The sequence below is a fragment of the Dasypus novemcinctus genome, chromosome 22, assembly GCF_030445035.2.
Source record: "Dasypus novemcinctus isolate mDasNov1 chromosome 22, mDasNov1.1.hap2, whole genome shotgun sequence".
NCBI classification, from domain to species: domain Eukaryota; kingdom Metazoa; phylum Chordata; class Mammalia; order Cingulata; family Dasypodidae; genus Dasypus; species Dasypus novemcinctus.
In genome coordinates this window covers 70,485,759-70,508,943 of record NC_080694.1, presented here as the reverse complement: position 1 = coordinate 70,508,943, position 23,185 = coordinate 70,485,759, and the positions used below count along the sequence as shown (strand labels likewise).

General features: G+C 39.1%; 1 pseudogene; it reads right to left on the bottom strand.

The window, feature by feature from the left end:
* Positions 1-851: 851 nt before the first annotated feature.
* LOC105746143 (serine/threonine-protein phosphatase 4 regulatory subunit 2-like) lies at positions 852-17,824 on the bottom strand (annotated as a pseudogene).
* Positions 17,825-23,185: the final 5,361 nt, after the last annotated feature.

The following is a 23,185-nucleotide window of genomic DNA, read 5'->3' as shown; positions in this document are numbered from 1 at the left end:
CACAAACTACTGATTTGACCAGATCAAAAAAGTCAGACCAGATTCCTCCATTTGATTGTTTTCCCCAGAGTGTCTTCATTCACAGTTAAGGCATCAGCAGATTCTTTTCCTTCCTGGGACCATTTCCCTTCATGTCATAAAAGACTCTTCATCTTCATCCTCTCCTTCATGTTTTCTGAACAGTTGCCTGGATCAACTACTTTGTTCATCTTTATCCTGAGATGAAGATGATGCTTCTGTTTCTTCTACTGTGTATTAGTCAGCCAGAAGGGGTGCTGATGCAAAGCACCAGAAATCTGCAAGCTTTTATAAAGGGTATATATTTGGGATAGAAACTTAGTCACAAGACCCTAAAGAGTTTAACTCAAGGTACCGTTAGAGGTACTTTCTCCCCATTAGATAAGGGCCATGTGCTGAGTCAAGATGGCAGGCAATGTCTGCAAGATTTCAGCCTTCCTCTCTCTTTAGGCTCCTTGGTCCCAGCTTCTTCTGATCTCAGCTGCAGGCTGGCATAAGGCTTGTCTCTAAAGATTTCTCAGCTGCTCTCTTCTCTTCAGCTGCAAACTATCTGGCTCATGTCTTTTCTCTGGGCCTCTCCCATGTCTCTATTCCTCTGTGTTCACCTTCTCTGTGTGTCTACTTCTGTGTGAGAATCTGTTTTTTCAGCTCACCAAGGGGGTGGGGACTCAACCCTGCATGCCCTAATGATGGGGTTGAATCAAGCCCTAATCCTGATTTAATCAAGTAAATGTAAAGCCTTTGAATTCAAATCAATCAAATGTAATATGCCCAGAGGAACAGATCAGGTTACAAACATAATCGATATTTGCTTTTGGATCTCTTAAATAATATCAAACTGCCATATGTTGTAACTGGAAAAATTTCACTGGCAGTTGTTTGACCAACTGTCTTTCTTTACCTTTATGGTCAAATTTGGGTCTTCTTACTTCCTGTCCCTCAGTTTCCATGGTATCCTCATGTGGATGTTTGGTTTTTAGAATGCTCACTGAGGAACATTCTGATCCAGATGTCAGGGAGTCACTGTGATTTCTGTCCTCATTTTGCCGTGAGTTGGACTCTGCTATCTGTGCTCTCAGGCAAACCATTTGATGTCCTGTAGGCTGACAAAGAAATCTTTGGTGGATAGAGTGTCCTGGGTGTTCTAGACCAATTTATTTTAGACCTCTCATCATAACTTGTTGAATTTCCAGGAAACATAATGCCATTAATTTGATTCACACTAGTGGCATTGTTTACTCCTGGAGAAAGCTAAACACAGCTAACAACCATCACATTTTTTCTACTCCTCTGAGAAATATGTCTGTTCCTGCATAGTTTCTCCTTGGATTTGTTAGCAATTCATATAGCCACTGAATAGCAAAAGGGATACCATTAAATCCAGAGAAAAGTTTCAATATTCTTTCCTTCATTTCATCAAAGGGCATATATTTGACATTAAGCTTGGGAGGAACTCTTGGTTCAGAAGCTGAAGTTCTGAAATCATCCACCACTTTCTCTAGTTGGAAAACAAAGCCTTTAACTGTGGGCCACCGAATCAGTGTTTCTCCAATCTCCAAACTGATCCAGGAAGCAACAAACTCCCCGCCCCCCTTCTCAAAATCCAATGCCTTGAATATAGTCGTCTGACAAAATGCAGATTGAGGGGTTGCAGGCCCATTACCAATTTCCAGAGGAAAGGGAAGTGGACTGGAGTGCCTCCAAGTGCTTACCCAGCTCCTCTTTCCCAGTGCAGAGGCCAGCAGGGGGCACCAAGACCAGGGAGGGTTGAAGGGGGCAGTCCACAAGTCTCCCCACCCCAGGGTCTGTAATAAGTTTTATAATCATGAAGTCTGACTTCTCCAGCTTCTGTTCTTTTTCAAGTTATTTTTTTCTATTGGGGGCCCCTTGCTCTTCCAAATAAATTCTTTAATTGGTTTTTCCATTTCTGCAAAGTAGGGTGTTAGAATTTGATTGGGATTGCATTGAATATGTAAATCATTTTGAGTAGTGTACTAGTCAGCCAAAGGGGTGCATTTGCAAAGTACCAGACATCTGTTGGCTTTTATAATGGGTTTTCCATAAGAGGTACTTTCTCATCCAAAGTGTGTTGCCATGTGTTGAAGCAAAATGGCTGGTGATGTCTGTGAGGGTTCAGTCTTCATCCTTCCTCTTGAGGCCCTGTGGTACCATCTTCTGATCTCAGCTGTAGGCTGGCATAAAACTCATCACTCTCCCCAGGGCTCATTTCCTTTCTGTCAGTTGTAGACCATCAGGCAGTTGGCTTGGGTTTTTCCTGGGTCTCCAGTGATGAAATCTCAGCTCTCTGTGTCATGTTCTCCTTCTCCCTGTGTTTACTTCCATGTGAGAGCTTGTTTTACCCCACCAAGGGAAGTGGGGTTTCAACCCTGAACACCCTAGTGACTTGGTCAAATAAAGGCCCTATCGATTTTTTTTTTCAATTTTTTATCTTTTTTAAAGATACATAAATCACACAAAATGCTACATTAAATAATAAAAGAGGCTCCCATATACCCCACTTCCCACACCCCCTACTCCTCACACATCAACTTCTTTCATTAGTGTGGTACCTTCATTGCATTAGATGAGTACATTTTTGAGCATTGCTGCAGAGCATGGATTATAGCTTATGTTGTAGTTTACACTCTCACCCAGTTCATTCAGTGGGTTATGGCAGGATATATAATGTTCTGAATCTGTCCCTGAAATATCACTGAGGACTACTCCAAGTCCCAAAAATGCCCCAATATCACATCTCTTTTTTCCCTCTCCCTGCCTTCAGCAACTCCCATGGCCTCTGTCCCCACATCACTGATATAATTTCTTCCATTGCTAGAGTCACAGTAATTCTATAGTAGAATACCAGTAAGTCCACTCTAATTCATATTTTATTCCTCTATCCTGAGGACTCTGGGATGGTGATGTCCCTCCACCTCTAATTCAAGAGGGGGCTTAGATCCCACATGACTAATGAATGGATTTATCCTGCTGGCAGCTGTACACTCTCTTAGTTCCCTGGTGGTGGTTGACATTCCTCACCTTCCTGTTAGCTGACTTGGGTAAGTCCAAAGAACCAGAAAGTAATGTTGCAACTCTACTAAGGCTCAGGGCCTAGCTGACACATAAACAGTCCAGAGATTCAAGTCTCCTGAGCATACATCATCTCCAGAGCCAACCAAGGTTCAGTAAAAGTGACAGAAGAGGCATGCATAGAGAGGTCACATCTGAGTCTAACTCCATCATGCTCATGAGCACAAATTCCAAAGTAGCATCTAATGGCAAAGCACTGAAATCCAGAGCTATCTTTCTTGACTGTAGTGTCTGGGTTTCTCCATAACCCTCAGGAGCACCACTACCTGGTGTTTCATCTACTTTCGCTGTATCTGAGATTTGACTGAGTGTGAGTAAGTGCAAACCCTGTGATGACATCCAGACAAATTTTAAAGTCTCTTAGCCATATAACTCATTTGTCTTTACAATTTACCCCCTTTTATTCCAGGTCTTTTTCTAGTTGTATCACCAGCTGGTGTTTGGTAGCAATCCCTCAGTGCCAGGGAAGCTAATCCCCAAGAGTCATGTCCCACACTGAGTGGAAGGTAATGTATTTACATGCTGAGTTTAAAAGCCCTAATCTTGATTTAATAAAGTAAAAGAGAAACCTCTGCATGTAATACAATCTTATATGCCCAGAGGAACTGATGAGTTTACAAACACGTTATTATCTTTTTGAAAATCATAAATAATAGCAAACTGATGCGACGGTTTGCACAGTCGGTAGAGGTGGGGTCTGGCTGCGGACGAGGGGTCGGTCCAGCTCTGGACGAGGGGTCGGTCCCGCTTGGGACGAGGGGTCGGTCCGGCAGCAGACGAGGGATCGGTCTCACAAGGGGTTGTGCGGTTCGGCTGACGGGGTCGCCCGGCGAAGCCGGCGACGAAGGGGTCGCCCGGAGAAGCAGGCGACGAAGGGGTCACCCGGAGAAGCAGGCGACGAACTGGGGACAAGGGAGGCCAGGCCCTTGTCAGGGGCTCTCAGGACTGGAGGGCGCACAGCAGAAGAACTACCGCGGAGACAAGGTAAACACGCAAGTCCACTTTACTGAGGGAGAGGCAACAGTTTTATAGGGGCTGGGGAAGGCTGATTGGTCGAAGCCACGCCCTGTTCTGATTGGTTGCCGGCAAAAGGTCAGTGGGCGGTACTGGACGGGGGAGGGGTGGTGGTTAGGGATTGGCTGTCGCTGTTGCTGGGGGAAGGGGCAGGGTTTAGGGATTGGTGGCTGCTGTTGCTGGGGTGGAGGGCAGACTTGAGTTTCCCGCCCACGCCTGGCTGTTGCTGCTGTCGGGGGAAGGGAAAAGGGCGGGCTGGATTTTTCCGCCCACACCTGGCTGTTGCTGCTGTCGGGGGAGGGGAAAAGGGCAGACTGGAATTTTCTGCCCTGCGCCTGCGCAGGGAGAAAGAAGGCATCGTGTGGCGCCATCCGGGAGGAGGGGCGGCCGCGGAAGCATGGCTGCCGAGAAGGGGAGACCCGAGGGCACTCTGCGCCCATGCCGAGCTTCCTTCAGGGGTGGCGGTGAGTTCGACCAGCCACCCTATTATGGGGGCAGCGGCTTGGCCTACCGCGGCCGCTCCCCCGCCAGGCCAGCAAACCACGCTTCAGCCCGAGGGGTGACCGCATTTCCCCCTTCTTTTCAAATAAGGACCAGGATGGCAGCAGCAACAAGTAGCTGAGGCCCAAGAGGCAGTAAGCAATGAGGGAAGCGGGGCTGAAGAGGGAGGCGAGTATGCCGGGGATAAATGTACAATTTGGGGGGCAGTATCTTGCCGTTGCAAGCAAGGGTGGCCAATGTCCAATTCTTGTTGATCTCGGTGGCTATAAGGTCCATCTGCTTGTTAAAAGTCCAGGATGACAGCGCGTTACAGGTAGTTGATCTCTTCTTGGCGGCGAAGAGCGGTAGAGGCAGACTGTGTGATGGTCTGGAGGATCGCAGCGGTGAGGACAAGTCGCGTCAGGGCACCAGCGATGGTGGTGGCGGCAGCGTCGGGAGTGGTGGAGACGTAGGCGAGGACAATAAGAAGGCCAAAGTCTTCACGGGTGCGAGAGAGGCCGATGTTAATGGGGCGGGCCGACATGGGGCGGCCCAATCTGCAACGCAGTAGGGGTTCAAGTGAAAAAAGGAGGGGGGCGGGGGACGAGAAAGGATGCTTTGGATGGCTGAGAAGAGGAGTGAGGTCGAGACAGGAGGAAGCTCCGCAGAAGTATGGGGAGCTGTTAAAAGCAGAAACGTTATTAGATGCTAGAAAGCAGGCCGCAGGCCGGGGAAAGCAGGTTGCGGGCCGTTTCGCGGGGCTGGAGCTGCTTGAGAGCGATGGCGGCATGGGGGGCCGTGGTTACAATCTTCTGGGGTGGTAGTGGCTAGACAGATGGCGGAAAATATTATCAAGAAAGCAAAGGTTATGAGAAAGAAATAGAGTATTAAAGGCTGTGGGGGAAGTGAGAAGATCATTTAGAGGATAGGGTTGAGAATGGTATGTTTAAGACAGAAGCTTTGTGGTTTGTAGGAGACTGCTTTATAAACGAAGGAGAATGAGGGCAGTAAATATAGTAACGATAGATAGGAAGATGACAGTGAGGAGGAGTCTTTGTTTAAGGTTTCAATCGTCCGGCGCAACAGTGGCTAGGCCGATAGCGAGGGGTGTTGCTAAGTAGACAATGGCTGCAAAGACAAAATCATCCTCTGTTTCCTTAAGAATAACTTTTCTTTAAATACTTAGTAGCATGCAATATTAGAAACCGTTTCCTAAAAGCAAGTTGGCAGGGGAGCTTGGTTGCTGTTAATCTTTCCTGTTATAAAATTACCTTTTATTATTATTATCATCAATTTAGTTTTATATATATATATTTAAGAATGACCTTTTGGAATTAGCCATTTAATACCTTAATGTAAACTATTGAAGATAAATTTTATCTTTACAGAACACATTCCCTTACGTAAAGTTATCACAATACCTTTTACACTTGCCGCATGAAAATTAAATTTCAAGAGTTTATGAAAAATTAGCCATCCTACTTTAGGACAAAATACGTCTTTTTGCAAAACTTATTACATTTCCGTTAGCATTTTTACAAACTTTTAACCTTTTTAATATTCATATAAGTTTTACATTCTTTATATTATCCTGTGAAGAAAAATAAGTTATTCATTTTAATCTAGGCAAGAAACAACTTTTTATGAAGATGTACAGTTAATTTTGTTAATTAAGACTTACAATTTTTTTTAAATTGTAGATATCTTATTAACATTTAAACTTATGTATTAATATAATAAACTTAAGTATTAATATAAGCGCTTATTTAATTTTTGGCCATTTGAATAGAGCTCTTTTAAAGATTTCTAGTAATTTATATTTACCATCCGGAGGTATCACAATATACGTTGACATTGAACGAACAGACAGACAAACACAGAACAATTACAACACATTAACAGAAATATATAATTTATTTACAGTTGACTCATAATTCTTACTTTCTTGGTATAGCTGCTTTTAAATCTTTTTTTATATAGCATATCATAGATTATACCCTTCAAGATTTCTTGTGGACTTCATGTTGCCTGTAATAAGCCAGGAGGGAATCTTTTACCTTCCTGCTCCACAGCAAAAGTGACCCTATCTATAAGGCGAGTATAGGTGTCCGGGTCCCAGAGCTGACACGTGGTAAGCCACAGATTAAAGGGGAGAAGAAGGTCCCAATATACTTGAAACTGTTTGAAAGAGATCTTACACCGGTGAGTGTCTAGGAGACCAGCGAGAGCCCGAACTTGTGGGGCTTGCTTAGCAGATAGGATGTTACCCATTGCTAATGGCCTTTTGGAGCCGATAAGAAAAGGGGCCCTTACCTTGAGAGCGCGGCGATGGGAGCCGAGGTGCGCGGTGAGACGAGGGGTCGGAGCCGGTGGGGCTCCGACGGTGGTCGCAGGCCAAGAGAAGGCCCCGACGAGGGGAGGGCGGGACGACGAGCAGTGGAGCAAGGCAAAGGGGAGCAAGCGCAGAGGGGAGAAGGCAGAGGTGAAGGCAGGGTTGGAGGTGCTCAGGCACGTGCTCCTGAGAGTTTTATTGGCGCCTCTTAATCATAGCGGGTCGGTATAAGCCCCCGACATGGAAGGAGAAAGCCATCCAGCGATTCTCCCAGACCGCCGTGGATCATATGAGGTAGCCAAGGCTCAGGTAGCAGCAATGTTGCACGAGAGAAGTCCCACGGTGAGAAGAGAGGAGGGGGTGGCGCCAGGTTACGGAGTGAGGCTGTGGTGGAGTTGCCTTGCCCCACGTTGTGCTGTGGTGGGGTTGCTTTGCCCCACGTTGGGCGCCAGCTGCGACGGTTTGCACAGTCGGTAGAGGTGGGGTCTGGCTGCGGACGAGGGGTCGGTCCAGCTCTGGACGAGGGGTCGGTCCCGCTTGGGACGAGGGGTCGGTCCGGCAGCAGACGAGGGATCGGTCTCACAAGGGGTTGCGCGGTTCGGCTGACGGGGTCGCCCGGCGAAGCCGGCGACGAAGGGGTCGCCCGGAGAAGCAGGCGATGAAGGGGTCGCCCGGAGAAGCAGGCGACGAACTGGGGACAAGGGAGGCCAGGCCCTTGTCAGGGGCTCTCAGGACTGGAGGGCGCACAGCAGAAGAACTACCGCGGAGACAAGGTAAACACGCAAGTCCACTTTACTGAGGGAGAGGCAACAGTTTTATAGGGGCTGGGGAAGGCTGATTGGTCGAAACCACGCCCTGTTCTGATTGGTTGCCGGCAAAAGGTCAGTGGGCGGTACTGGACGGGGGAGGGGTGGTGGTTAGGGATTGGCTGTCGCTGTTGCTGGGGGAAGGGGCAGGGTTTAGGGATTGGTGGCTGCTGTTGCTGGGGTGGAGGGCAGACTTGAGTTTCCCGCCCACGCCTGGCTGTTGCTGCTGTCGGGGGAAGGGAAAAGGGCGGGCTGGATTTTTCCGCCCACACCTGGCTGTTGCTGCTGTCGGGGGAGGGGAAAAGGGCGGGCTGGATTTTTCCGCCCACACCTGGCTGTTGCTGCTGTCGGGGGAGGGGAAAAGGGCAGACTGGAATTTTCTGCCCTGCGCCTGCGCAGGGAGAAAGAAGGCATCGTGTGGCGCCATCCGGGAGGAGGGGCGGCCGCGGAAGCATGGCTGCCGAGAAGGGGAGACCCGAGGGCACTCTGCGCCCATGCCGAGCTTCCTTCAGGGGTGGCGGTGAGTTCGACCAGCCACCCTATTATGGGGGCAGCGGCTTGGCCTACCGCGGCCGCTCCCCCGCCAGGCCAGCAAACCACGCTTCAGCCCGAGGGGTGACCGCAAACTGATACAGGTAGAATTGACATCTTAACCATAGTTTGTCTTCCAATCCTTGTGCATGGAAAGTCCTTGCATTTATTTAGATCCTGTGTAATTTCTTTTAGGAAATTTCTGTAGTTTTCCATATATAAATCCTTTAAATCATTGGTTAAATCTATTCCTAAATAGGAGATAATTTTCATTGTTATTGTTATTGTCAATGGAATTATTTTCTTGATTTCCTCCTCTGATTGCTCATTACTAGTGATTAAAATGGTACAGATTTTTGCATTTTGATCTTGTACCCCACCACTTTATTGAATTCATTTATTAACTCTAGCAGCTTTGTTGTGGTTTTATGGTACTCCTTACATAATACCATGTCATCTGCAAGTAGTGAAAGTTTTACTTCTTCCTGTCCAATTTGGATACTTTGTATTTCCTTTTCTTGCCTAACTGCTAGCACAATGGTGTGAACAGTGGTGAGACTGGGGATCTCTGTCAGTTCCAGATCTTAGAGGTAAGGCTCTCAATCTTTCACTATTGAGTCTGGTGTAAGCAGTTGGTTTTTCACATATGCACTTTATCATGTCAAGAAACTTTATTTCTATTTCTGCTTTGTATGTTGTTGTTGTTTTTTATCAATGAGAAGTTTGAATATTGTCAACTGAATTTACTGCTTCAATTGAGATGTTCCTGTGATTTTTTTTTCCTTCATTTTGTTAATGTGCTGCTTTACATTAATTGATTTTTACATGTTGAACCACGCTTGCAGACCTGGGATAAATCCCACATGATCATGGTATATAGTTATTTTATTGTGCTGTTAGGTTTGATTCGCAAGTATTTTTACAATAATTTTTGCATCTCTATTCATGAGAAATATTGGTTTTTAGTTTTCTTTTCTTTGAGTCTCTTTATCTGGCTTTAGAATCAGGGTTATGTTGGTCTAATAGATTGAGTTAGATATTATTCTCACCCCTTCAAATTTTTGGACGAGTTTGATCAGTATTGGTACTAATTTATCTTGGAATGATTAGTAGATTCCCCTATGAAACTATTCCTGAGCTTTGTTGAAACGTGTTTGCTTATATAATTAATCTCTTTACTTGTAATTGTTTTGTTGAGTTCCTGTATTTTTTTTAGAGTCAATGTATGTTGACTGTGCATTTCTAAGAACTGTACATTTCATCTAGTTTGGCTAACTTATTGGCATGTAGTTTTTCACAAAATCCTCTAATGATCCTGATTATTTCTGTGATGTCAGTAATAATGTCTCCTCCCATTTCTGATTTTATTTATTTGCATCTTCTCTTTTATATTTGTCAATCTAGCTAAAGAATAATCAAATTTATTGATCTTTTCTAAGAATCAATATTAGGCTTTGGTAATGCTCCATATCAAAGAATAAAAAATGTTTTTTTCCCTCTATTTCACTTATTCTGCTTTATATTATTTTATTTCTTTCCTTATGCTTACTTTGGGTTTTGTTTTTTCTTCTTTTTCTATTCCTCCATGTTTACACTTAGGCTTTTGATTTAATCTCTTTCTTCTTTATTAATGTATAGATATAGGGCTAAAAATCCCCCCCTCATCACTACCTGTATTGTATTATATTCTGTATTTCTTTGATCAGGAAATATGTCTTTTTCTCTGTCATTTGTACTCTCTTACAGGAATTAAAGTGAAGAGTTATATTTTGAGGCTACAGTACTATCAGGTTTTTCTTTACCATTTTAGTAAAATGACAAAAGATTCTCAGTTTTTCACACTACTCCAAGCCACTCTCTTCTGTCTTTCCCTTTCAACCTGAAGAACACCCTTGAGCAATTCTTGGAGGGCAGTTCTTTTGCTGATGAAATCATTCAATTAGTGTTTACTGTGAAAATTATAAAATCTCCCTCACTTTTGAAAGATAGTTTTGCTGAATAAATAATTTTTGCTGGTGGCTTTTCTCCTTCAGTATCTTAAATATATCATACCAGTACCTTTGACCCCTCATGATTTCTGATGAGAAATTAGCACTTAGTCTTATTGGAGGTCCCTTATATGTGATGAATCACTTTCCTATTGCTGTTTTCATAAATTTTTCTTTATCTTTGACATTTGACATTCAATATGTATCTCAAAGTAGGTCTATTAATGTTTATTCTATTTGGAGTATATTGTGATTCTTGGAAATGCAAAATTATGCCTTTCAAAGAGTTGGGAAATTTTTGGCCATTATTGTCTGAACTATTCTTTCTGTCCCTTTTCCCTTACAAAAGAATCATATACATGTGTATAATCCCTATTCAACAACCTTTCACGAACACACCACACCATTGTGGAACACTTGTGGAACACAGACTATGGGCCAATATCACCAGATTATTACCACCAACTGTGGTCATTAGCATACATTTGGCATATTTTTCCACACCCCCTTATTTTTAACACTGTTCATCTTTAGCATTGATGTAAGAATATTGCAGTCCTGTTCTTCACTGTAGCACATAGGTTACATCAATTGTATTTTCCCCATGTTTTTTCACATTTCCACCACCCTGAAATAGTGATGTACATCCATTCTAGTTCACAGAAGGACAGTCTTACATTTGTACGGTCAACCACAATTCTCATCCATTTCTGGGTTCACTGTGTTGTTTAGATAATTTTTTAGCTTTTTAAGCATTGACATATATCCCTGGACTACTCTTTTCAGCCACAGTCCCATTTCTAAACCAGTTGCTATTGAAGTATCTTTAAAAAAATAAAATAATGAAATAAACCAGCTCCTTCTTGCCATCTCCATACTTGCACAGTCAAGTTAATTAAAACTTCTGCATACATAAGCATCTGTAATCCTGAAAAGCCCTCATCTTATCTCCCAGCAGCCTACAATTCAGGTTGTATTTCCTTGCATTTATTTTTCATATTTAGTTCATATTATTGTGACTTCAAATATTTGTTCTTGTGTTTGGCTTATTTCACTTAGCATAATGTCTTCAAGATTCATCTGTGTTATCATATGTGTCCCAATTTCATTTCTTCTTACTGCAGTATAGTATTCCATTGCATGCCTATACAACACTTTGTTTATCCATTCATTGGTTGATGGACACTTGAGTTGTTTCAATTTTGGCAATTATGAATAATGCCACTATGAACATTAGTGTGCAAATGTGTGTATGCATCAATAGTTTTCAGTACTTCTAGATATACTCCTAGTAGAAGAATTGCTCGATTATATGGTACTTCTATATTTAACTTTTTGAAGAACTGTCAAACTGTCATGCACAGAGGGTGTACCTTTTTACAGTCCCACCAACAGTGAATATTCCTATTTCTCTACTTCCTTTCTTGCACTTATTGTTATCTGTTTTGAAAATAATGGTCATTCTATGCACTGTGAAATGAGTTCTCATTTTCATTTTGATTTGCATTTCCTTTTTAGCTAGAGTCATTAATCTTTTTTGTGTACTTTTGTCCTCTTTGGAGAAATGTCTGTTTAAATCTTTGACCCATTTTTATATTGGATTGCTTGCTCTTTTATTGTTGACTTGAATTGTATGATCTTTTTATATAGAATGGAAATCAAACCTTTATTGGATATATGGTTTCAAATATTTCTCCCATTAAGTGTGTTTCCTTTACCCCTTGCTGGCAAAGTCTGTTGTATCACAAAATGTTAACATTTGAAGAGGTCCATTTTGCCCATGTTTTCTTTCATTTCTCAAGCTTTTGTTTTAAGGTTTAAGAATGCACCTCCTACCATGAAGTCTTGAAGATGTTTTCCTATATTTTCTTGTAGGAAATTTATGGGTCTAGCTTTTATATTTAGGTCTTGATTAATTTTTAGTTAATTTCTGTATGAAGTAGTAAGATAGGGGTACTCTTTCTTTCTTCTGCCTTGAACATAGATGTGAGGGTCTGTTTCTTTTCCTTTCCTTTCCTCCTTTCTCTTCCTTTCCCTTCCTTTCCCTTCCCTTCCCTTCCCTTTTCCTTTTCTCAAATGCCTTTTTTGCCTCACATCACTAAGATCATGTGATTTTTCTTCTTTGATGTATTAATGTAGTGTATTATGCTGATTTACTTGTTTTGTGGAATCAACCTTGCACATCTGGTATAAAACACATTTGATCAAAATGAATAATTCTTTTAATGTGCTTTTGGATTAAGTTAATAAATATTTTGTTGAAGATTTTCCGTCCATTTTCATTAGGTAAACAGGTTTGACATTTTCTTTTTTTCGTAATATCAGTTTCTGTCTTTTGTATTAGGGTGATTTTGTCTTCCTAGAATGAGTTTGGTAGCATTCCTTCTTGCTCAAGACTTTGGAAGAGGTTGAGTAAGATTGAAATTAAATATTCTTTGAATGCTTGGTAGAATTCTCCTATGAATCCATCCAGTCCTGGCCTTTTTCTTTTTTGCAAATTGTTTGATAACTGTTTAAATCTCTTTACTTGTAATTGGTTTGTTGAGGTCTTCTATTTCAATAGCATTCAATGTTATTACTGTAAAGGCAGTTCTTATTTCACACATTTTGGCCTTTGGGTTTTATCTGTCATGTTTTATTTTCACCAATCTTTTGACTCTTTTTTTTTTTAGTTACTTTCACTGATATAATATTAATTTCTATACTCTGTTCTTAGCCTCACTCTCCTGTCTTTTCTTTTCAGGCTATAGTGCTCCCTTTAGAATTCCTGCAAAGCTGGCCACTTGGCTACAATCTCTCTCAGTGTCTGTTTATTTATGAATATTCTATACTCACCTTCATTTTTGAAAGACAATCTTGCTTGATATGAGATTCTTGGCTGGCAGTTTTTCTCTTGCAATATATTAAATATACCTTACCACTGTCTTCTTGTCTCCATGGTTTCTGATGAGAAACTGACACTTAATCTTACAGCTATCCCTTATTTGTTATGGATTGCTTTTTTTTTTTTTTTTTTTTTTTTTGCTGCTCAGAATTCTTTCTTTGTCTTTGGCATTTGACATTCTCATTAGTATGTGTCTCAGAGTTGGTCTGTTCTGATTTATTCTGATGGGAATACCTTGTGCTTCTTGGACACAGACATCTACATCCTTAAATAGGGCTGGGAAATTTTCTACCATTATTTCTTCAAATGTTTCTTCTACCCCTTTTTCCTTCTCTTCTCTGTCTTGGATTCCCATGACACCTATGGGAATGACATCATATCTCTTTCTGTCAATTAATTCGCTGAGATCTTTTTCAATTTTTTTTCTGTTCTTCATCTGTTCTTCTGTATGTTCACTTTTGGCAGTGATGTCTTCAATTTCACTGATCCTTCCTTCTGCCCCAACAAATCTGCTGTTATATGCCTTCACTATATTTTAAATTTCACTTATTTTCCCTTTCATTCCCATAAGATCTGCTATTGTTCTATGAATGCTTTAAAATTCTTCTATGTGTTCACTCTGCATTTTCTTTATTTCTTTATTTTTTTAATGTTACATTAAAAAAATATGAGGTCCCCATATACTGTCCACCCCCTTTACCCCACTCCTCCCATATCAACAACCTCTTTCATCATCATGGGACATTCATTGCATTTGGTGAATAGATTTTTGAGCACTGTTGTACCACATGGATAATGATTTACATTATAGTTTACACTTTACCCCAGTCCACCCAATGGGCCATGGCAGGACAAACAATGTCCAGCAACTGTCCCTGCACTACCACCCAGGACAACTCCAAGTCCTGAAAATGCCCCCACATCAAAGCTCTTCTTCCCTCTCCCTACCCTCAGCAGCTACACTGACCACTTTCTCCACATCAATGCTACATTTTCTTCCATTACTAATCACAATATTTCCATAGTAGAATATCAGTAAGTCCACTCTAATCCATACAAGATATATAAAATTATAAAAATAGTTTTGGAAACTGTAAGTGTTCAATACATTTCAATCCCCTCCTTTTTCTTACCTGCTAACCTACACTCATAATTTTTTAAATAATAAGTACTGCTTTGGATCCAATTGTTTAATTCAGATTTAAAATGTTGAACAAATTAATATAGAAAGTTATGAGTTTCACCTAATTCTGCAATCGATCTGTAGAAATTCTGCTTGTTTTAATAACATCTTCATGAGAATTTTAGGTTACCTATTTATCCTAAATGATATTTATGCTGCCCATTTCCACAAAGAACTACCATGCATATTCCGTGCTTTGATTTAAGATTTTAAGATTATGGATTACTTGTGATATATGTTGACCATGGGTGACATTTCCCCTTCTTCAACTATCTGAGGCAACACCGTAAAGCTTCCAACCTAACCAGTGCTCGACTAACATGGGGTGGGCACCATTCAGTGCCTGAAGCAATGCTTTCTGTTTTTACTAAAACCCAGATAAAGAGATAGGATCTGCATTTCATTGCTACTGTGGCTCAGTGAGATTAAATAATTTACTCACAGCATACTTAGCAATGCCGAGGCTCAGAATTTAAAAACAACTCCTTCTTTTACACCCAGTTTCCCCCAAGTATACAGATAGCACAAGAAGGACTGCATACAACAGTGGAACTAAAGTAAGACAGGAACAACACTAAAATTCCGATAACCAATCTGATTTTCTGTAGTCTGCAGAAGTTGTCAGATATTTAGTTTCATGCACCCAAATTTCTTTAGTCTATTTTGTATGTTTAAATGCAGCATTTATGAGATGGTTACAGTGGTTGATTTAAGCAGAATTCCAAAGCATAATAAAAGAAGGCACTTTTAGGCAGACTTAAAAACATGAAATAAGGAGAAGGATCGATACTTCTTATCCCAGGGTGAGTTACCTCCTTCAGAGTGGGAAAACCTGACATTGGAAAAGTTGATATTGGAAACTTGACATTGGAAAGTGTACATGAGAATGCATAGAAATGACTGTCAGATTTATAACTGCTTCCATCATATATAATTTCATTTAGGCCTTTCAGCTACAGCTATATATTATTTCTTGGTAAATAATAGTAATAGACCTTCAGTAGTAAAATGCAAGTAAACGTAAGACTTCATTTTTTTTCACAGCATAATATATGCCCATAACAGAAAGGAACAGGTAAAAGTTGAGTAGAAGCCTCACATTCCTCCAGAATGGGAAGCAGGAATGCTGCTGACCCTGGAAATGCAATTGAAATCACAAAGAAGCAGAGGACTGAACTTGAGCCCTGTGGGGAGAGGGAGGGCTGAAATCCCTTAGGTAATCTGCTCAGGACAGAAGATGAGGCCCTAAGCAAATTGGGAGGAAAGCATATAATGGCGCTTATGTTGAGCTAGGAGGTTTTGCATATTTATATTTCATTTAGATGCTTGTTCTGTCATTATGCATTTGTAATCAGTACTTTATTTCTCCTGAAACCATCAGTAAAAATATTCTTTGCCTATTGTCTTTCCCAATCCTCCAAAATGACATATTTGCATGTGATATTTCTCCCGTCTTTCAGAGAACAGGTGAACCCACTGAGTGGTCACATTTAGGTCTTAGATTACTAGGGGCATAATGCAAAGACACATAAAATCTCAGTAAGAAAGTAGGGAGCAGGAACATTAAAATTTGGCAATAGTCACAAAATCATTAGAAATATATCTGGGTCAAATGAGAAATTTTGGTGGTTCCAAACAATTTGTTTTAACATAATGGAAGTTAAACTTACAGGACAAGAAAGATTGGATATATGATTTATTGGAATAAAGGAAAAGTATGTTTAACTTGATGACATTTTATTTCTAATAGTTATTAAGGGAATCCTAATGGAACAGAAATCAACGTGCTTCAAATACTCCATGTGGTAACATGAGACTATGTAAGATGCAATTATCTAAATCATAATCAAATATAGCCCCAAACAATCAGGATGTATCATTTTCTAATACCCTGATCAGTGCCTGTCTAGGATGGATCCATCCATAAACGAGTGAATGTGAGAGCACATTTAGATTCATAGAGCTGTGAAGGACAGCATTTCTCCCAAACATACATATTTATACCACCAATCTGTCTTGGGTCTGTCATCCATTGACTTCTCTGTAGTTCATAAAAAATAATGAATTAATAAACAGAAAAAAAATGAATAGACATTTGCCTTACCAGGTGTCAAAACTTATTAAGATTCTACTGTCATTAACAAAGTAATAATCAGATTAATAGAATGAAAGAGACAATTCAGAAAGAGACCCAAATAGGAAAATTTAATACATATGAGTGGTGTGATTTTTAAGTGAGTGGTAAAGTGGCAATTTGATAATATTTTGAAAGGAAAAATAATATAAATTTTTGTAACATCTTATACGTAAGCATAAAATACATAGATTTCAACTACTTTAAAATATTAAATGAGAAATAATAGTAGAAAAGTATGAGAAGAAAATAAAGCGTTTCTATTTTAGAATTGCAGTAGATGATATCATAGCACCAAAGGCAGAAACCATAAATGATTGATTATTATCTAATCACATAAATTTAAAATTAATATTTGAAAAAATACCAATACAAATAAAAGATAAATGACAAGATGGAGAACTGTACAGCATTTATAGCAATATTTGATGAATAAAAATACAAAGAATTATGATATAATTATTACGAGGAAAAGACAAAAAGTCCAAGAGAAAAAAATGAGCAATGTATATAAACAAGCGATTTGGGGAAGGAAAAGTATAAAATAACAGCAAACACTTAAAAAAATGCAACTCTCCCATTACTAAGGAAACACAATTCAAAACAAGGAAATTTTCCATTTTCTATCCCTTTGTCCATGTTTTTTTAAAAAATCAACTTTAAAATTTCACTGTTGGGAAAACTGACCCTGGAACCAATCTGCCCAATGACTTCTGATCAAGTAGGTGGACATTCTTCTGCCATGTTTTCCATCTCTGAATAGAGACTAATGAAATGTTTATGAAGGTAGGTTAGCAGGTAAGGAAAAGAAGAGGGATTGAACTGTATCTAACACTAGCATTGGACAGTGACTGCCAAGCTCATGAGTCAATGCACTCACCTCTGAACTTAGGACAGTGCCTGAATCATAGGAAGTGTTTAATGAGTGGGACTTGGTTATCATTAAACAATAATATTCTAGCAAGCCCAGCTTGGCATGCAGGTTAGGAAACACAACCAGCTCCCTACTGGTGGGTACAGAACTTATTACAAACCCTGGAAAGGAAAAATATGAAAGGAAAAAGTATATATGCCACTTTTTCTTTGTTGCTAGCATGATATGGGAACATAGTTTTCTGGTAAATAGATGTCAAGTCAATAGTTATAAGCAGGGTGCTATGTAAGGGGTATGGGACATTAGAGGATTGCACTCAGCAACTGTCTTTCCTTCTGGTTTTCCATGTCCACCACTCTTCCTCACATTTTGTTTGGAACTGATGTCAGCTCATCCACCAAGCCCTCTGTTACATGAGCAGAAATATGAACTTACCTGTAACAACAAGCATGGTCATTCTACTGTCATCCAGTCCTCCCTGAACATACATCCTACACAAAATAAAGAAACCTTAAATCCCACCAATTTTTCTTACTCTTAAAGAAAAACTCCATGGACAGTTTTTAAGTATGGAGGTTGAATGCACAAATGCTTATTGAAAGGGTAAGAGAATAAAAGGTATCTGTGGATAGGGAGCAGATGTAGCTCAGTAATTGAGCCCCTGCTTCTCATATATGAGGTCCTGGGTTCAATCCCCATTACCTCCTAAAACAAAAGTACCTGTGGAATCACTTAAAATCCTTGAGGCCACCAGGGTGAAGATTAGAGTCATGGAATCTGATCCATGAAAAGTAACTAGGAGTTATTTAAATTGGAGAAAACAGGGTAAATGACCTTTTGGTCCCAAATTGCTTTTAAATGTTCTTGGGGCAAATAACGAGCCCTCTGATGATGCATATATGAAAATAGTGTTTCTCTTTTTCACTGGTTTGTGAATTAATATGCTTGGACTAAACTGCCAGAGACATGCAGTTTGAAAATTACATCATGCAAAGTCAGTTGACATATGAACAAACACATAAAAGTTTCAAGTTGGCAGTAACTCAGTGGAGCAGAACTAGAAGAACTGATGTGGGATTCAAACAAGAATGGCTTTTGAAAAGTTGATTTATGCAAATCATAATTTAATATGTGATCACCTAAGAGTTTTAATAAAGTAAAAAACATGGAAATTTTGTTTAGCATCAGCTTAGATATAAATGTTGTAGAATTTGAGAGAGGTTCAATTATTTGCATATAGAGAGGCCAGGACTCAGGAATGATTTTGAGAAGGAAAAATGGTTTATTGATGGTCGGCCAGATCTGAGCCCTGAACAAGACTTTCGAGCTTCTTTTATACAGAGAGGAAAGGTTAAATGGTCCTTTTGTTTCAGTTCTCAATAGGCTTGAATTAACATATGTATCTTCCACATCTTAGATAAGCTTTTAGCATGGACTTCATATATTCTAAATAAGCTTTTAGCACATTTTGTTTGCATTTCCCCTGAATACTTAAAGTTTATAGACCTTACATTGTTAAACTGTTTCCTGGGACTGGAGTCGTTGCCATCATCACCAAGGGCAGGACTACAGCCTCTTACCATCTCATGCCCACAAGTCACAGACAGCTTAGGTTATCTCTGAAGAGACAAAGAGCCTCGCACCCATAGCTCACATCATTTCCCCCCTCTGCCAAAGTTTAACGTGCTAAGCTTTGGCATAATTATTGTTGGAGCTATGAGGTGGATGACTGTTTGTTGTTTTGACTGATTATTTATCAGTCTTTAGTGTAGCAACCAGGATTTTGTTTTTAGAAGTTTAGAAGTTTTTATTCTGAACAGCAGAATACTGGGGCAGGGGTCCCCCTGCAGTCATCCTGGGACCAGCAGCACCCACGTGGATTTCAGTCAGGTTCCATATCCATCTATTAATTTTGTTTTACCCTTAAAGAGTTTAAACCTTTTGTCTAAAAGAGGTGCTGAAGGGAGATGATCCCTTTTCTGTACCTGCTTCCTGCTGGCCATGGACTATAGTCATTGCCTAACAAGGTGTAAAAGTCTTATTTTATTTTAACTGGAGGAAGATGGATCTGGCATTCTGTACAAACTTGGATGAAGTTTTCATATGGTTAATAAGATGTTCACTCTGAAAGAAACAAACTTAATTAAAAATTTGGACTCCTGTTTTTAAAAGAGGACATTGGATTACAAAGTTAGACAAGGTTAGGTGCTTATAAAGATGGCACTCCTTTTTAAAAGCTGGTGGGAACAGTATATATATATATATATAAATATATATATGTATACTTTTTAAGTTATTTAATTTAGAGAGAAATTGCAGTAGATACTTAGCTTTGTTGGAAGACACATTTCAAGCTGTTTAATGATTGGCACTCATGTGCTCTGTCAGATGATCCTTGTGAACTGACACCCTTTGGGCAATGGGTTTCATTCAGGATTAGTACACCAAGTTGGAAATTTTCTTAGTTTTTAGCTGTGGGAGTGATCATAACTACAGAATAAAGGTTTTTTACATTTTGGTTTTAATTGTACAATTTTTAGTAATTTTGACTTGTTCAATAGGTAACTCATTATTAGCAAGCAAGCCTCACTTTGCTACACAGTAGAGTACAGTAGAATATAGTAAGTTGACTGAGCCTGGCTGAGATTGCCACCTTATTTTATAGACATGTTTATTAACTGTTTAGAAAATGAATTTACCAGGAATTTAACATGTCCAATATACTCTCGCACTTGATCTAAAATAGAAAAGATAACGTTATAATTATTAGGCATATATTTAGTATGGGATAAAAGTACAGCACTTAATATTAACTAATGTATTACTTAATGCATAAGGATTCTGAGTTGCAATTAATAGTTTTAAGTTTCAAGTTTGTAATACCTTACATGTTATCTCTTCATGGGAGCAGGCCATAATGCCAATTGTGTTTAAGTTTTACTTACAGTATCCTGGTATCATGATCCATTTAGCATGTTCTTCACATAGTGAGCAAGTTGCAGCATTGTTGATTCTAGAGAGTTTCCAGTGTTCTACCAGCCTGGTGCATAGTGCTCTCTGGCACTATGGAACAGTGCCAGTCTGGAGGTGATATCCATTGCACACTTGGCTGTACCAAGTCATCATTGGCTGCTGCAGGAGCTTGAAACTGCAACATAGGTTCCGTCAACTTCAGGAACAGAACCAGAGGCTGATATAGCAAATATTTCTAATTGATGGGTCAGTGACCAGCCTAGTCAATAACTCACATGGAGAGGCAACTTACAATGTATTCAAGGCCTGGTTTGAATACACAAAAGTGTTTGACAATATTAAAGTTTATCCCTTGTTTTTATATATATTTTAAACAATTTAATGCAACACATCATATATCAAATGACTGTTTACTTACACAATTTTACTATGAAGATAATAGTAGGTATTTTACTTTAGTAATAGAGGGAAAAATTATTTTTCCTTGTTAAAATGAAAACAGAATATTTCCAATAGAATCAGGATAACTTTTTATTACCATTTATTTAAATATGCACCTTGCGGTGGCCTTCAGAAAGGTTTTATTATTACAAAGTGATTTTTTTGCAACCAATACCAACCTAAATTTTTAGTTAACAATGACTTCTAGAATTAGAACTATTTAAACGTTTTCAGTTTGGAAAATGTTTTACAAACTCTTTATAATTGTCTATAACCACATTGACTAGCCATTTCATGTTTAATTTAACTTATTAAATTACAATTACCAACCAAAGAAATTTATTTTGTTTATTTAAGTGAGCATATCTACAATCATTTTTCTTTAGCCTATTTTCACCAATGTGAACTTACAATTTCCATGACTCTAAAGATTTTGTACATATAATGTTAATTTAGTTTATAAATTAACTATGGGAGATTACACTCAAGTTAAATAAAATGGAAACCATTATAGTTTATGGAAGGGATGTTCTCTTTTTTCCTTACAGGAAACTAAAACTTTTTCTTTGTTTAAATTATGAAATTGAATAATTTTTTAAAAGCACATTGATTACCAGGTTTCAAAACACATTACACAATTATGTAATTTGTTTAATCATAATCCCAGAAAGATCTCTCCATAGTTTTTATGGACTTTATTTACTGAAATTTGTCAACTGAGCCACTAATTACCTTTATTTTTGTTGGAAAGAAATCTTCTTCTGGAAGAAAATAAGGCTCACCCGATTGTGGAGAAGAAAATAATTTATTCTCAATTTTGCAAGAAGGGGCACACAACCAGAAAATATGGCTGGCACTCCAAACAAAGAAAAATGACACAATTTATACCCTAAGCCTAGCACGCAAGCTCTTTCTCTGTTTTCTCATAGATTGGATACTGTAGAAGACACAGCCTATCCAAGAAGATCTAACGTTCCTGTGCAAAAGTTTGTGATTTAACTGCTTCCTCTATTACATTCCAACCATTTTACTTTTTATCTGCTCCCCTTTGTGAAATAAGGGATGGAATTTAGTGCTGAATTGGTATTGATTTAGCTCTTTCTCAGGCATCTTTTATTGCCTATCGGACTGGCTTAAGCTGGTTTCCTTTGTTGCTGTTTAACCTGGGAATGGGAGACTGAGGCAGTAGGTTGCCAGGTTACATTAATCAATATTTTCTTCCTTTATGTGAAAACTAAGCTAATCTTTGTTTTTTACATTTTATAGCTTACAAAAGGTTTAAATGGGAAAATTACAGGGCAAACTGATTTTTAATTCCTTAGCCTAGTAGATAGGTTTATTCTGCCATACTTAGTCTTGCCTTCAAAACTCTTGCAAAGAGGAGGCCTTTTCACAATAGTTTTTATAATCAGATTTTTATATGACTTTTTCATCCTGCTTAGTTTAATTTGGGCTTCAAGTATATTTTTTCACATAAATAACTCATATTTAATTTTTAACAATTTGAATAGGGCTCTTTTAGGAATTTTCACTTGTTAATTTGATATTATCATCCTGATGTATAAAGACATACACTGAGCAAATGGGCAGACATAAAAGTTAGACACAGAAACACAACTCATTGATGTTACTTATAATTTACATTATTTTATATACTGTTTAGCTTAATTTGGGGTCCAAAAATATATATTACTTATATAACTGCATATTTAACCTCAACAATTTGAGTAAATAGGCAGACATGAATAGTTTGACACAAAAACATAACTTTAGTTGCTTAAAACTTCCATTTTTTACAAAATAAGTGTGACTGCAAAACATTTCAAAGACTCCTGAAACTTTTCTTAATTTGCACTATGACTGTGCAGTTTTACACTATGACCTTGCAGTTTTACACAAGAATTTTATTTCTTAACTAATGGCTCGTAACCAAAATGTTTTAACACAATTCTCTTTTGTTTCAGAACTTTATATTTTACTTTGAATTTAGCAGAATTCTCATAAGCAACAAGATTAACTCTACGTATATTTACTGAGGCTATTGGAAGCCTCAGGGAGACAAACTGGTTTCTCTCATGAATTGCCACTCTTAGGAACACTGACAGTTAAGGCAGGAGACTCTCTTTATTCCCCTCAGTCTTTGGAGATAATAAAACTCCAGTGGTCTTTTAAACCCAAGGGCTAAGAATTCCACTAGGCAGTAATTTAGTTGGATTCATGAGAGAAAGCAGGGTTACTAATACCAGTAGGACAAAAGCTGTTATGAAATAACCATAGGCAAAGGCAAGGGGTGAGGCTAGGCTTGAAGTAACCATAAATGAAGGAAAGGTTAGTTTAGAGTTTACACTTACAATAATAGTTTCAGGCTAAATTCACCCAGTTATAATTATAGTTATTTTTTTCTGCTGTTTTATAATATAAATGTGTTTATAAATGA